Source organism: Rattus norvegicus, chromosome X (genome assembly GCF_036323735.1).
Source record: "Rattus norvegicus strain BN/NHsdMcwi chromosome X, GRCr8, whole genome shotgun sequence".
Lineage (NCBI taxonomy): Eukaryota > Metazoa > Chordata > Mammalia > Rodentia > Muridae > Rattus > Rattus norvegicus.
In genome coordinates this window covers 51,027,063-51,043,518 of record NC_086039.1, presented here as the reverse complement: position 1 = coordinate 51,043,518, position 16,456 = coordinate 51,027,063, and the positions used below count along the sequence as shown (strand labels likewise).

General features: G+C 37.9%; 1 pseudogene; it reads left to right on the top strand.

Moving 5' to 3' along the window:
- The first annotated feature begins 14,726 nt into the window (after nt 1-14,726).
- Nucleotides 14,727-15,241, top strand: LOC134484142 (centrin-2-like; annotated as a pseudogene).
- Nucleotides 15,242-16,456: the final 1,215 nt, after the last annotated feature.

Sequence of the window (16,456 nt, the reverse complement as noted above, 5' to 3'; positions counted from 1 at the left end):
AAAATAGAAGTGGTAAAAATAAAGAAATCACAAAGGGAGACAACCCCGGAGGTAGAAAACCTAGGAAAGAGATCAGAAGTTAATTGACACAAGCATCACCAAAAGAATACAAGAAATAGAAGAGAGAATCTCAGGGGCAGAAGATACCATAGAAAACATTGACAAAACCATCAAAGAAATTGTAAAATGCAAAAAGCTCCTAACCTAAAACATCCAGGAAATACAGGACACAATGAGAAGATCAACCCTAAGGATAATAGGAATAGAAGAATGTGAAGACTCCCAACATAAAGGGCCAGTAAATATCTTCAACAAAATTATAGAAGAAAACTTCCATAACCTAAAGAAAGAGATGCCTATAAACATACAAGAAGCCTACAGAACTCCAAATAGATTGGACCAGAAAAGATATTAAGCCCATCACATGATAGTCAAAACACCAAATGCACAAAACAAAGAAATAATATTAAAAGCAGTAAGGGAATAGCATCAAATAATATATAAAGTCAGACCTATGATAATTACACCAGACTTCTTACCAGAGACTATGAAAGCCAGAAGATCCTGGGCAGATGTCATACAGATACTAAGAGAACACTAATGCAAGTCCAGGCTACTATGTCCAGCAAAACACCAATTACCATAGAGAAACTAAGATATTCCATGACAAAGCCAAATTTACACAATATATTTCCACAAATCCAGCACTCCAAAGGATAAGACAAGAAAAACACCAACACAAGGAAGGAAAGTACACTATAGAAAAAGGAAGAAAGTAATCTTCTTGCAACAAAACCAAAAGTCGAGAGACACACAAGCATAATTCCACTTCTGATAACAAAAATAACAAGAGACAACAATCACTATTCCTTAATGTCTGTTAACATCAATGGACACAATTCTGCCATAAAAAGACATAGACTAGAGTATTGCAGGCACTCCTGAGAACTCAGAGTAGACAACTCTCTGCCCACATTTCCCACCCAAGAGGAAATCATCTAGTGCCATCTGTGCCTCCTGGGCACAGGGACCTAGGAGCGGTAAGGGGCAGGACCCTTCGGGTTTCTGCCTGTACCAAGAGCTGAGAGCCAGTTGCCAGGAGCACCTACACACATGAGAACAAAACCCTCTGTTCCCAGAACCAGCTGAAAGAAAACAGGTCTACAGGAGTGTGGAAACACAGGCCTACAGGAGGATCAAGCCACTGTCAGAGACAGCAACACAAGGTAACAACAGAGACAACCTGATGGTGAGAGCCAAGCACAGAAACCTAAGCAACAGAAACCTAGACTACTTGGCATCATCAGAGCCCAGCTTTCCCACCAAAGCAAATACTGGCTATCCAAACACACCTGAAAAGTAAGATTTAGATATAAAATAACATTTTGTGATCATGATGGAGGACTTTAAGAGTGGCATAAATAACCCCCTTAAAGAAATACAGGACAACACAGATAAACAAGTAGAAGCCCTTAAAGAAAAAACACAAAAATCCCTTAACGAATTACAGGACAACACAACCAAACAGGTGAAGTAATTGAACAAAACTATCCAGGAATTAAAAATGGAAATAGAACCAATAAAGAAAGCTCAAAGGGAGACAACCCTGAAGATAGAAAACCTAGAGAGGAGATCAGGAGTCATAGATATAAGTATCACCAAGAGAATAAAAGAGATAGAAGAGAGAATCTCAGGGGCAGAAGATACCAGAGAAAACATCAACAAAACCATCAAAGATAATGTAAAATGCAAAAAGCTCCTAGCCCAAAACATCCAGGAAATCAAGGACACAATGAGAAGATCAAACATAAGGATAATAGGTATAGAAGAGAGTGAAGACGAGCAGCTCTCTGCTCCCAGACCCGGTGAGAGAGAGACCCAACCGCCTGGTCAGGTGGGCACTCCTGAGGCTGCAGAGCGGAAGAGACCACCAACTCTGCTCACCCCTGCCCACATCCCTGGCCCAAGAGGAAACTGTATAAGGCCTCTGGGCTCCCGTGGGGAAGGGCCCAGGAGCGGCAGGACCCCTGTGCCTGAGACACCGCCGGAACCTGAAAGAAATAGACCGGATAATCAGTTCTCTGCACCCAAATCCCGTGGGAGGGAGAGCTAAACCTTCAGAGAGGCAGACAAGCCTGGGAAACCAGAAGTGACTGCTCCCTGCACACACATCTCAGACGCCAGAGGAAAAAGCCAAAGACCATCTGGAACCCTGGTGCACTGAAGTTCCCGGAAGGGGCGGCACAGGTCTTCCTGGTTGCTGCCGCTGCAGAGAGCCCGTGGGCAGCACCCCACGAGCGAACCTGAGCCTCGGGACCACAGGTAAGACCAAATTTTCTGCTGCAAGAAAGCTGCCTGGTGAACTCAAGACACAGGCCCACAGGAACAGCTGAAGACCTGTAGAGAGGAAAAACTACACGCCCGAAAGCAGAACACTCTGTCCCCATAACTGACTGAAAGAGAGGAAAACAGGTCTACAGCACTCCTGTCACACAGGCTTATAGGACAGTCTAGCCACTGTCAGAAATAGCAGAACAAAGTAACACTAGAGATAATCTGATGGCGAGAGGCAAGCGCAGGAACCCAAGCAACAGAAACCAAGACTACATGCCATCATCGGAGCCCAATTCTCCCACCAAAACAAACATGGAATATCCAAACACACCAGAAAAGCAAGATCTAGTTACAAAATCATATTTGATCATGATGCTGGAGGACTTCAAGAAAGACATGAACACACTTAGGGAAGCACAGGAAAACATTAATAAACAAGTAAAAGCCTACAGAGAGGAATCGCAAAAATCCCTGAAAGAATTCCAGGAAAACACAATCAAACAGTTGAAGGAATTAAAAATGGAAATAGAAGCAATCAAGAAAGAACACATGGAAACAACCCTGGATATAGAAAACCAAAAGAAGAGACAAGGAGCTGTAGATACAAGCCTCACCAACAGAATTCAAGAGATGGAAGAGAGAATCTCAGGAGCAGAAGATTCCATAGAAATCATTGACTCAACTGTCAAAGATAATGTAAAGCAGAAAAAGCTACTGGTCCAAAACATACAGGAAATCCAGGACTCAATGAGAAGATCAAACCTAAGGATAATAGGTATAGAAGAGAGTGAGGACTCCCAGGTCAAAGGACCAGTAAATATCTTCAACAAAATCATAGAAGAAAACTTCCCTAACCTAAAAAAAGAGATACCCATAGACATACAAGAAGCCTACAGAACTCCAAATAGATTGGACCAGAAAAGAAACACCTCCCGTCACATAATTGTCAAAACACCAAACGCACAAAATAAAGAAAGAATATTAAAAGCAGTAAGGGAAAAAGGTCAAGTAACATATAAAGGGAGACCTATCAGAATCACACCAGACTTCTCGCCAGAAACTATGAAGGCCAGAAGATCCTGGACTGATGTCATACAGACCCTAAGAGAACACAAATGCCAGCCCAGGTTACTGTATCCAGCAAAACTCTCAAAAACATTGATGGAGAAACCAAGATATTCCATGACAAAACCAAATTTACACAATATCTTTCTACAAATCCAGCACTACAAAGGATAATAAATGGTAAAGGCCAACATAAGGAGGCAAGCTATACCCTAGAAGAAGCAAGAAACTAATCGTCTTGGCAACAAAACAAAGAGAATGAAAGCACACAAACATAACCTCACATCCAAATATGAATATAAAGGGAAGCAATAATCACTATTCCTTAATATCTCTCAATATCAATGGCCTCAACTCCCCAATAAAAAGACATAGATTAACAAACTGGATACGCAATGAGGACCCTGCATTCTGCTGACTACAGGAAACACACCTCAGAGTCAAAGACAGACACTACCTCAGAGTGAAAGGCTGGAAAACAACTTTCCAAGCAAATGGTCAGAAGAAGCAAGCTGGAGTAGCCATTCTAATATCAAATAAAATCAATTTCCAACTAAAAGTCATCAAAAAAGATAAGGAAGGACACTTCATATTCATCAAAGGAAAAATCCACCAAGATGAACTCTCAATCCTAAATATCTATGCCCCAAATACAAGGGCACCTACATACGTAAAAGAAACCTTACTAAAGCTCAAAACACACATTGCACCTCACACAATAATAGTGGGAGACTTCAACACCCCACTCTCATCAATGGACAGATCATGGAAACAGAAATTAAACAGTGATGTCGACAGACTAAGAGAAGTCATGAGCCAAATGGACTTAACGGATATTTATAGAACATTCTATCCTAAAGCAAAAGGATATACCTTCTTCTCAGCTCCTCATGGTACTTTCTCCAAAATTGACCATATAATTGGTCAAAAAACGGGCCTCAACAGGTACAGAAAGATAGAGATAATCCCATGCATGCTATCGGACCACCACGGCCTAAAACTGGTCTTCAATAACAATAAGGGAAGAATGCCCACATATACGTGGAAATTGAACAATGCTCTACTCAATGATAACCTGGTCAAGGAAGAAATAAAGAAAGAAATTAAAAACTTTTTAGAATTTAATGAAAATGAAGATACAACATACCCAAACTTATGGGACACAATGAAAGCTGTGCTAAGAGGAAAACTCATAGCTCTGAGGGCCTGCAGAAAGAAACAGGAGAGAGCATATGTCAGCAGCTTGACAGCACACCTAAAAGCTCTAGAGCAAAAAGAAGCAAATACACCCAGGAGGAGTAGAAGGCAGGAAATACTCAAACTCAGAGCTGAAATCAACCAAGTAGAAACAAAAAGGACCATAGAAAGAATCAACAGAACCAAAAGTTGGTTCTTTGAGAAAATCAACAAGATAGATAAGCCCTTAGCCAGACTAACGAGAGGACACAGAGAGTGCATCCAAATTAACAAAATTAGAAATGAAAAGGGAGACATAACTACAGATTCAGAGGAAATTCAAAAAATCATCAGATCTTACTATAAAAACCTATATTCAACAAAATTTGAAAATCTTCAGGAAATGGACAATTTCCTAGACAGATACCAGGTATCGAAGTTAAATCAGGAACAGATAAACCAGTTAAACAACCCCATAACTCCTAAGGAAATAGAAGCAGTCATTAAAGGTCTTCCAACCAAAAAGAGCCCAGGTCCAGACGGGTTTAGTGCAGAATTCTATCAAACCTTCATAGAAGACCTCATACCAATATTATCCAAACTATTCCACAAAATTGAAACAGATGGAGCACTACCGAATTCCTTCTACGAAGCCACAATTACTCTTATACCTAAACCACACAAAGACACAACAAAGAAAGAGAACTTCAGACCAATTTCCCTTATGAATATCGACGCAAAAATACTCAATAAAATTCTGGCAAACCGAATTCAAGAGCACATCAAAACAATCATCCACCATGATCAAGTAGGCTTCATCCCAGGCATGCAGGGATGGTTTAATATACGGAAAACCATCAACGTGATCCATCATATAAACAAACTGAAAGAACAAAACCACATGATCATTTCATTAGATGCTGAGAAAGCATTTGCCAAAATTCAACACCCCTTCATGATAAAAGTCCTGGAAAGAATAGGAATTCAAGGCCCATACCTAAACATAGTAAAAGCCATATACAGCAAACCAGTTGCTAACATTAAACTAAATGGAGAGAAACTTGAAGCAATCCCACTAAAATCAGGGACTAGACAAGGCTGCCCACTCTCTCCCTACTTATTCAATATAGTTCTTGAAGTTCTAGCCAGAGCAATCAGACAACAAAAGGAGGTCAAGGGGATACAGATCGGAAAAGAAGAAGTCAAAATATCACTATTTGCAGATGACATGATAGTATATTTAAGTGATCCCAAAAGTTCCACCAGAGAACTACTAAAGCTGATAAACAACTTCAGCAAAGTGGCTGGGTATAAAATTAACTCAAATAAATCAGTTGCCTTCCTCTATACAAAAGAGAAACAAGCTGAGAAAGAAATTAGGGAAACGACACCCTTCATAATAGACCCAAATAATATAAAGTACCTCGGTGTGACTTTAACCAAGCAAGTAAAAGATCTGTACAATAAGAACTTCAAGACACTGAGGAAAGAAATTGAAGAAGACCTCAGAAGATGGAAAGATCTTCCATGCTCATGGATTGGCAGGATTAATATAGTAAAAATGGCCATTTTACCAAAAGCAATCTACAGATTCAATGCAATCCCCATCAAAATACCAATCCAATTCTTCAAAGAGTTAGACAGAACAATTTGCAAATTCATCTGGAATAACAAAAAACCCAGGATAGCTAAAGCTATCCTCAACAATAAAAGGACTACAGGGGGAATCACTATCCCTGAACTCAAGCAGTATTACAGAGCAATAGTGATAAAAACTGCATGGTATTGGTACAGAGACAGACAGATAGACCAATGGAATAGAATTGAAGACCCAGAAATGAACCCACACACCTGTGGTCACTTGATTTTTGACAAAGGAGCCAAAACCATCCAATGGAAAAAAGATAGCATTTTCAGCAAATGGTGCTGGTTCAACTGGAGGGCAACATGTAGAAGAATGCAGATCGATCCATGCTTATCACCCTGTACAAAGCTTAAGTCCAAGTGGATCAAGGACCTCCACATCAAACCAGACACACTCAAACTAATAGAAGAAAAACTAGGGAAGCATCTGGAACACATGGGCACTGGAAAAAATTTCCTGAACAAAACACCAATGGCTTACGCTCTAAGATCAAGAATCGACAAATGGGATCTCATAAAACTGCAAAGCTTCTGTAAGGCAAAGGACACTGTGGTTAGGACAAAACGGCAACCAACAGATTGGGAAAAGATCTTTACCAATCCTACAACAGATAGAGGCCTTATATCCAAAATATACAAAGAACTCAAGAAGTTAGACCGCAGGGAAACAAATAACCCTATTAAAAATGGGGTTCAGAGCTAAACAAAGAATTCACAGCTGAGGAATGCCGAATGGCTGAGAAACACCTAAAGAAATGTTCAACATCTTTAGTCATAAGGGAAATGCAAATCAAAACAACCCTGAGATTTCACCTCACACCAGTGAGAATGGCTAAGATCAAAAACTCAGGTGACAGCAGATGCTGGCGAGGATGTGGAGAAAGAGGAACACTCCTCCATTGTTGGTGGGATTGCAGACTGGTAAAACCATTCTGGAAATCAGTCTGGAAGTTCCTCAGAAAATTGGACATTGAACTGCCTGAGGATCCAGCTATACCTCTCTTGGGCATATACCCAAAAGATGCCTCAACATATAAAAGAGACACGTGCTCCACTATGTTCATCGCAGCCTTATTTATAATAGCCAGAAAATGGAAAGAACCGAGATGCCCTTCAACAGAGGAATGGATACAGAAAATGTGGTACATCTACACAATGGAATATTACTCAGCTATCAAAAACAATGAGTCTATGAAATTCGTAGGCAAATGGTTGGAACTGGAAAATATCATCCTGAGTGAGCTAACCCAATCACAGAAAGACATATATGGTATGCACTCATTGATAAGTGGCTATTAGCCCAAATGCTTGAATTACCCTAGATCCCTAGAACAAACGAAACTCAAGACGGATGATCAAAATGTGAATGCTTCACTCCTTCTTTAAATGAGGAAAAAGAATACCCTTGGCTGGGAAGGCAGAGGCAAAGATTAAAACAGAGACTGAAGGAACACCCATTCAGAGCCTGCCCCACAGGTGGCCCATACATATACAGCCACCCAATTGGACAAGATGGATGAAGCAAAGAAGTGCAGACCGACAGGAGCCGGATGTAGATTGCTCCTGAGAGACACAGCCAGAATACAGCAAATACAGAGGCGAATGCCAGCAGCAAACCACTGAACTGAGAATAGGTCCCCCGTTGAAGGAATCAGAGAAAGAACTGGAAGAGCTTGAAGGGGCTCGAGACCCCAAAAGTACAACAATGTCAAGCAACCAGAGCTTCCAGGGACTAAGCCACTACCTAAAGACTATATATGGACTGACCCTGGACTCTGACCCCATAGGTAGCAATGAATATCCTAGTAAGAGCACCAGTGTAAGGGGAAGCCCTGGGTCCTGCTAAGACTGAACCCCCAGTGAACTAGACTATGGGGGGAGGGCGGCAATGGGGGGAGGGTTGGGAGGGGAACACCCATAAGGAAGGGGAGGGGGGAGGGGGATTTTGCCCGGAAACCGGGAAAGGGAATAACACTTGAAATGTATATAAGAAATACTCAAGTTAATAAAAAAAAAAAAAAAAAAAAAGAGAGTGAAGACTTCCAACTTAAAGGATTGGTAAATATATATTCAACAAAATTATAGAAGAAAACTTCCCTAACCTAAAGACAGAGATGCCCATAAACATACAAGATGCCTACAGAACTCCAAATAGATTGGACCAGAAAAGAAATTCCTCCTGTCACATAATAGTCAAAATATGAAATGCACAAAACAAAGAGATAATATTAAAGGCAGAAAGGGAAAAGGGTCAAGCAAGATATAAAGGCAGACCTATAAAATTACACCAGATTTCTTACCCGAGATTATGAAAGCCAGGAGCTCCTGGGAAGATGTCATACAGACACTAAGAGAACACAAATGCCAGCCCAGGCTACTATGTCCAGAAAAACTCTCAATTAATATAGATGGAGAGACCAAGATATTCGATGACAATCCAAATTTACAAAATATTTCTTAATAAATCTAGCCCTACAATGGATAATATATGGAAAAGTCTAACACAAGGAGGGAAACTACATACTAGAAAAAGCCAGAAAGTAATGTCCTTGCAAGAAAAACCAAAATAAGAGAGACACACAAACATAATTCCTCCTCTAACAATGAAAATAACAGGAAGCAACAATCACTATTCCTTAATATTCCTTAACATCAACAGGTTCAATTCCCCAGTAAAAGAAATAGACTAACAGACTGGATATGTAAAGAGGACTCAGCATTTTGCTACATACAGGAAATACACCTCAGAGACCAATACAGACACTACCTCAGAGTAAAAGGCTGGAAAACAACTTTCCAAGCAAATGGTCTGAAGGAACAAGCTGGTGTAGCCATTCTAATATCTAATAAAATTGATTTTCAACCAAAAGTCATCAAAAAAGATAAGGAAGGACACTCCATATTCATCAAAAGAAAATGCACCAAGATGAACTCTCAATCCTAAATATCTATGTTCCAAATGCAAGGGGACCTACATACATAAAAGAAACCTAACTAAAGCTCAAATCACATATTGCACCTCATGCACTAATATTAGGATATTTCAATACAACACTCTTGTCAATGGATAGATCATGGAAAGAGAAATTAAACAGTGACATAGAGAAACTAACAGAAGTTATGAACCAAATGGACTTAATAGATATTTATAGAACATTTCATCCTAAAACAAAAGTATACATCTTTTTCTCAGCACCTCATGGTACCTGCTCCAAAATTGACCATATAATCAGTCACTAGACAGGCCTTAACACATACAGGAAGATAGAAATAATTCCATGCATCCTTTCAGATCACCACGGACTAAGACTGGTCTTCAATAACAACGAAAAAAACAGAAAGCCCACATGTACATGGAAGTTGAACAACGTTCTACTCAATGATAACTTGGTCAAGGAAGAAACAAAAAAAAATTAAGTCTTTTTAGAATTTAATGAAAATGAAGGCACAACATACCCAAAAGTAAGGGACAAAATGAAAGCAGTGCTGAGAAGAAAACTCATAGCTCTGATTGCTTGCAAAAAGAAACAGGAGAGAGCATACATTAGCAGCTCAAGGGCACACCCAAAAAGCTGTAAAACAAAAAGAAGCAAATACACCCAAGAGGAGTAGAAGGCAGGAAGTAATCAAACTGAGGACTGAAATCAACCAAGTAGAAACAAAAAGGACTATACAAAGAATCAACAGAACCAGGAGCTGGTTCTTTCAGAAAAATCAACAAGATAGATAATCTCAGCCAGACTAATCAGAGGACACATGGTGTGTATCCAAATTAACAAAATCAGAAAAGAAAAGGGAGACATAACAATAGAGTCTGAGGAAATTAAAAAAAAACATCAGATCCTATTACAAAAGCCTATATTCAACAAAACTGGAAAACCTGGAGGAAATGGACAATTTTCTAGAAAAATACCAGGTACCAAAATTAAATCAGGAACAGAGAAACCATCTAAACAAACTCATAACTCCTAAAGAAATAGAAGCAGTTTTTAAAAGTCTCCCAACCAAAAAGAGCCCAGGACCAGATGAGTACAGTGCAGAATTCTATCTGACCTTCATAGAAGACCTCATACCAATACTATCCAAACTATTCTACAAAATATACACAGATGGAGCACTACCCAATTCCATATATGAAGCCACAATTATGCTTATACTTAAACCACACAAAAACCCAACAAAGAAAGAGAACTTCAGACCACATTCCCTTATGAATAGCAATGGAAAAATACTCAATAAAATTCTCAAAAACTGAATCCAAGAAGACATCAAAACAAGATCCATCATGATCAAGTAGGCTTTGTCCCATGGATGAAAGGATGGTTCAACATACAGAAATCCATCAACGTAATCCACTATGTAAAGAGACTCAATGGGAAAAAAATGATCATCTCATTAGATGCTGAGAAAGCATTTGACAAAATTCAACATCCCTTCATGATACAATACCTGGAAATATCAGGAATTCAAGGCCCATACCTAAACATAGTAAAAGCCATATACAACAAAACAGTAGCTAACATTAAACTAAATGGAGAGAAACTTGAAGCAATCCCATTAAAATCATGGACTAGACAAGGCTGCCCACTCTCTCCCTATTTATTCAATATAGTATTTGAACTTTGAGCCAGAGCGATCAGACAAGGAAAGAAGGTCAAAAGGATTCAAATTGGAAAGGAAGAGTTCAAAATATCACTATTTGAAGATGGTATGATAGTATACTTAAGAGACACCAAAAGTCCCACCAGACCCTGATAACTTCAGCAAAGTGTCTGGGTATAAAATTTACTCAAACAAATCAGTAGCCTTCCTCTACTCAGAGGATAAACAGACTGAGAAAGAAATTAGGGAAATGACACCCTTCACAATAGTCCCAAATAATATAAAATAACTTGGTATGGCTTTAACCAAGCAAGTGAAAGATCTGTATGACAAGAACTTCAAGTCTCTGCAAAAAGAATTTGAAGGATTTCTCAGAAGATGGAAAGCCTTCCCATCCTCATGGATTCGCAACATTAATGCAAACATGGCCATTTTTCCAAAAACAATTTACAGATTCAATGTAATCTCCATCTAAATTCCAACTCAATTCTTCATAGAGTTAGAAAGAGCAATTTGCAAATTAATTGGAACAACAAAAAAACCCAAGATAGTGAAAACTCTCCTCAACAATAAAAGAACTTCTGAGGGAATCACCATTCCTGACCTCAAGTAGTATTACAGAGCAATAGTGATAAAAACTGTATGGTATATATACAGAGACAGGCAGGTTGATCAGTGGAATAGAATTGAAGACACAGAAATGAACTCATACACCTATGGTCACTTGATCTTTGACAATGTAGCTAAAACCATCCTGTGGATAAGAGATAGCTTTTCCAACAAATGGAGGTAATCATGTAGAAGAATGCAAATAGATTCATTCTTATCGCTCTGTACAAAGCCTAAGTCCATGTGGTTCAAGGACCTCCACATCAAAGAAGATACACTCAAACTAAAGAAGGAAAAGTGGGGAAGAGTGTGGATCACATGGGCATTGGGGAAAATTTCCTGAAGAAAACGCCAATGGCTTATGCTCTAAGATCAAAAATCAACAAATGGGACCTCATAAAACTGTAAAGCAAAGGACACTGTCATTAGGACAAAATGGCAACCAACAGATTGATAAAATATCTTTATTTTGGAACTCTCTTTTCCCAAGAGTGAAGTTGTCTTGTTCAAGCTCAATATGATGGTTTTTGCTTTATCTTACTATATTTTGTTTGTCATGTTTGGTTCTTATCTGTTTGAAACCTAGTTTTTCTAATGAAAGACAGAAAAAAAGAGTAGATCTGGATGTGTGGATAAAGTGGTGGGGAACTGGAAGAAGAGGGAAAGGAAATAGTCACCAGGTAATATTTTATAAGATAATAATCCATTTCTTATAAAGGGGGAAATGTTGACCTCTCATTCACTTCAAATAAATTAATCCATAATATCCATGACACCAAATTCAAATTGGTAAAATTTACTTATCATATGAGAATGGAACCAAATGATTAAAATATTAAAGATATGAAAGTCAATAATTTTAGTGTTCTATTCCTAAGAGATTCATTTAATAATCATCAAAGAATTTTCCTATTGATATCTCCATTTCTTATCTCCTCATCACTTAGATCCATCTATTATCTGTATTAGTATCTTAGAGACTTTTGATATCACTGCTACACAACTTTTGTTGAGCTGTCCCTGCAATTCAATTGTCAAATGTTCCAAATGACTCAAAGGTGCACGCATATTGGCTTAGGAATAAATTTATCATGGATAAATAAAAAAGGTACATATTACTGTCAGAACTGTCATACCAGTCAAACTGGACACAGCAATTAGTAGGGTGATAGATGCTAAATCCAGAGATTACTAGAACTTTATGGTTTCCTTTCATCATAAGCAAACAAAATTCAGCAAGTAAAATTATTAAGAACAGTAGAAAATTATGAATACACCCCTCCAATTGATGTCAGTTTCATGGGATAGTGTCCTGCATAGGAAATATCACAAATATATACAGCACTATCAAACAATCATGTTGCAACACAGTTAATTTCACTTCAGCATGATTTTTTGCTAAGTACCCAAATACAGATACTATGTATAATTAGAACATGAAGCTAGCTATAACTGAGTTTTCTTGTCAAGAAATGAAAGCAATCAAGAGTAAATATTCAAACACAAAGCTAAGCTCACTTTTTACTTTCTACATTCCTAACATTTATGACAGATCTCATGATGAGTACTGTTCAAAGCAATATACATTTTGAGCCAATAATAATTGTTATGGTGTCTCAGAAAACAACAGACACATTTTGATTACAAGCTAAGATTTACAAGCATATTTTTAGGTATTTATAATATTTGATTACAGTTACAAACTTCAAGGATTCAATCATCTACATTGCAACAGAACTCTAATGACCTTTATATAATCTACCAAAACTTTTATGCCAAAATCACAGTTATTTTGGATAAAACATTTACGGTTGGCAAAAGATCAAAGTCAACACCTTTAATAGAGCCCAGAATCTGATTGGTAACTGATCTGAAAATAATTCACAGGTGTTGCATGCTCTATGCATTTCGCCCTTCCATCTGTTCTACATTATAATGATTTTTGAATAGTTAGCATTTTCAGTCAGCTCATGTTAATCCAATATTCAAAATTGTACAGTGGGATCACAGGACAAAATTATCTGACATAAACGAACATGACAAATATGTCCAGGAAGTACAAGATTACGTGAATATTTGTGTGAATCACTGGGGCAGAAATTGTCTTGAGGTACAACTGTTTTCACAATTGAGAAGTTCAAAGTATTATGTAAGTAACACAGCTTACAGTCATGTTTTCATAGACTTTTAAATTGGTATATACTTTATGGAAAAGCTAGTTTATGGCTCCAAAATATCAGTTTATACTATAACTAAACCCAAACCTATTTCAAAATTAAATATCATGTTTAAGTACATGAAACAAAGATATCATCAATAATCATTAGGTGATTAGATATTCTAATGTGATTCTAAAAGATGAAAAATTCATGCTTATGTAATACATATTAAATAAAAGTAATTATTTCTGTATCAAAGTTGTGAAAATTATATTATTTTGACAATGATGGAATCAATATATAATGATATAGTTCAGAAATTGCATATGCTACTTAAGTATTCTCTAACATGTCCTTGATATTTACCTCTGTCTATTTCTCTGTATATCCTTAGCACATATTTTATACCAAAAGTTTAACTTTTTCCTTTCTTTTTGATTTATGAAGAAAATCCTTTTTTTTTTTTTGGTAATGAGTGGCTCAATATATACCTATACAGAAATTACATATGCTACTTAAATATTCTTTAACATGTTCTAACGATTTTGCCTTTGTTTATTCCCATATATAACAACATGTTTACATGTAAAATAATTAATATATCTCTCAGAAGAACCAGGATCATTCATTTAACTGAAGTTTGAAGTTCAATTTGAAGTTAGTATTTTGTAAGCATTCTAGGTAAATTACCATATTTGGCTGTTTGGGCAGTACTTCTTGATACCAGAAATAATGAGGAAAAAAATCATGTTAAAGAAGACGCCCTGACTGAACACTTTTGGGAATATACATTTTAAAAGCACGTTTATGGTTCTTAAACTACATGCTTTTCATACAAAAAGTGCAAACCTAAAGATGACATTTAATATTCTATCGTGCCTGTTATTTTTAGCTAACAGTCTAAAGAGCAGTAAGTTGGAACACTACTGTGTTTAAAATGTACATAGTGGTGAAAATTCAGGTGTCTGTTGTTGAGAATGATGGTTTAGGCATGCTGGTTGGTGAGATAGACTGGCACCAGGGAGTCAAACTTTTCCAATTGGGAACTATTCTGATTGGACACATCCCAGATACCAAGATTGTGAATAAGAACAATTCCTAGGTGCCCTAACAACCAGCGGCAGAGTTCATTGGTTGATGGCCTCTAATTTTAAGAAGACAAACATGGCATCTAGTGTGCAGAGAAAAAGGGCAAGCCCTAAGCCTGAACTTACTGAAGAACAGAATCAGGAAATCTGGGAAGCTTTTGATCTCTTTGGTGTTGATGGAAACAGAACTACAGACATCAAGGAACTAAAGATGCCAATGAGGGCCCTGGGCTTGAGCCCAAGAACGAAGAAATTAAGAAAATGATAAGTGAAATTGATAAAGAAGGAACAGGAAAGGTGAACTTCAGTGACTTTTTGACAGTGATGACTCAGAAAATGTCTGAGAAAGACATGAAAGAATAAATCATGAAAGCTTTCACGCTGTTTAATGATGATGAGACTGGGAAAATATTGTTCAAGAATCTCAAGTGTGTGGCCAAGGAGCTAGGCAAGAACCTGACAGATGAGGAGCTGCAGGAAATGATTGATGAAGCTGATCGAGATGGAGATGGTGAGGTCAACGAGCAAGAGTTCCTGTGTATCATGAAGACCAGCCTCTATTAAGACCAGTGTTTCTTTTTCTACTGCAAGCACATGTGACTAGATTTAGAGCCTGTCACTTTATGAAATATGGCTTTGGAGAACCTCCCTCCCCCAAACTCTGGGGTAACTTTAGCCATGACCTTGAACCTATTTTTGACTTCTGAAGTGTCCTTTGATATTAGGTTCTTTGTACATTTACTTGCTGACTAAGTCAACAGGGCAGAACAAGAGCACATTAAGTGGGAAAAGGGGTCTGAAAGTGAGACTGTGGCCACTCCACCTTCTATTACTTCACCTTGCTCAAGAATTTCGACACAGCTGAAAATAGGCTTCTTAGTTGTCCATGTATCCATGTCCCCATAAGCAGTGCTTGTTCTTAAAATGGTTTTGACTTTCATTTAAGACCACAGTGCAGTTTTCTCTTTTATAAAATCCAATGAATGCTTCCTGGGCCATCTGGATGTGTGTTAATGCATTTGTTTTGCCTTTAAAGAATAAAATCTTTCTTAATTAAAAAAAAAGACAGCCAGTTGAAAGCAGACTGTTCCAAGAGAAATGTCAGTGTCAGGCATATAGAGTGGTCAGTTCCACCAACATTAACTAAGTCATCATTGGGAAGGAATAAGAGATGAGGCTGCAGCTTGGCCATGTTTTCCTCATGGAATCCTGTTCCACTGGAATCACGGCTTGAAAATTTCTATGAAGCATCCAAAATGTAGGGTTACTGAGATAACTAGTTGGGAGTTATTAAGAATAAATAGCTAAGTCCTAGTCTTATTGTGGGTCTCTATATTCAGTCTGAAGGCTATGACCTCTGTGAACACATTAGTTTTCCGGAAAAAAAAATAAGTACACTATGAGGGAAAATGTGATTTCTGATCTTACTGAAACCTGTGAAACCTTTATTTGATGAACCAAGATTTTTACTTTTATTCCCATAAGGGAAAGAAGAATAAATGAATGAATGAATGAATAAATAAATAAAATAATTATTTCAATACAAAACTACTTAAGGGAATTGCAGACAGTGATGAAATGGTTCTACAGGGTGGCAAAATGACTGTTCAAGATAGGACATCTGAACTCTTTGTGTTTCCTCTTCTACACAGTGTATCTACAGTTGCTCCCCTCCATTGCACAACTGAAGATATACCTCAGGAAGCACTGGAGCAGATGAAAATGCTCCCATGCCGGTGTCCGTTCTATATTGCCCGTGAACACTGCAGTTCCTGGATT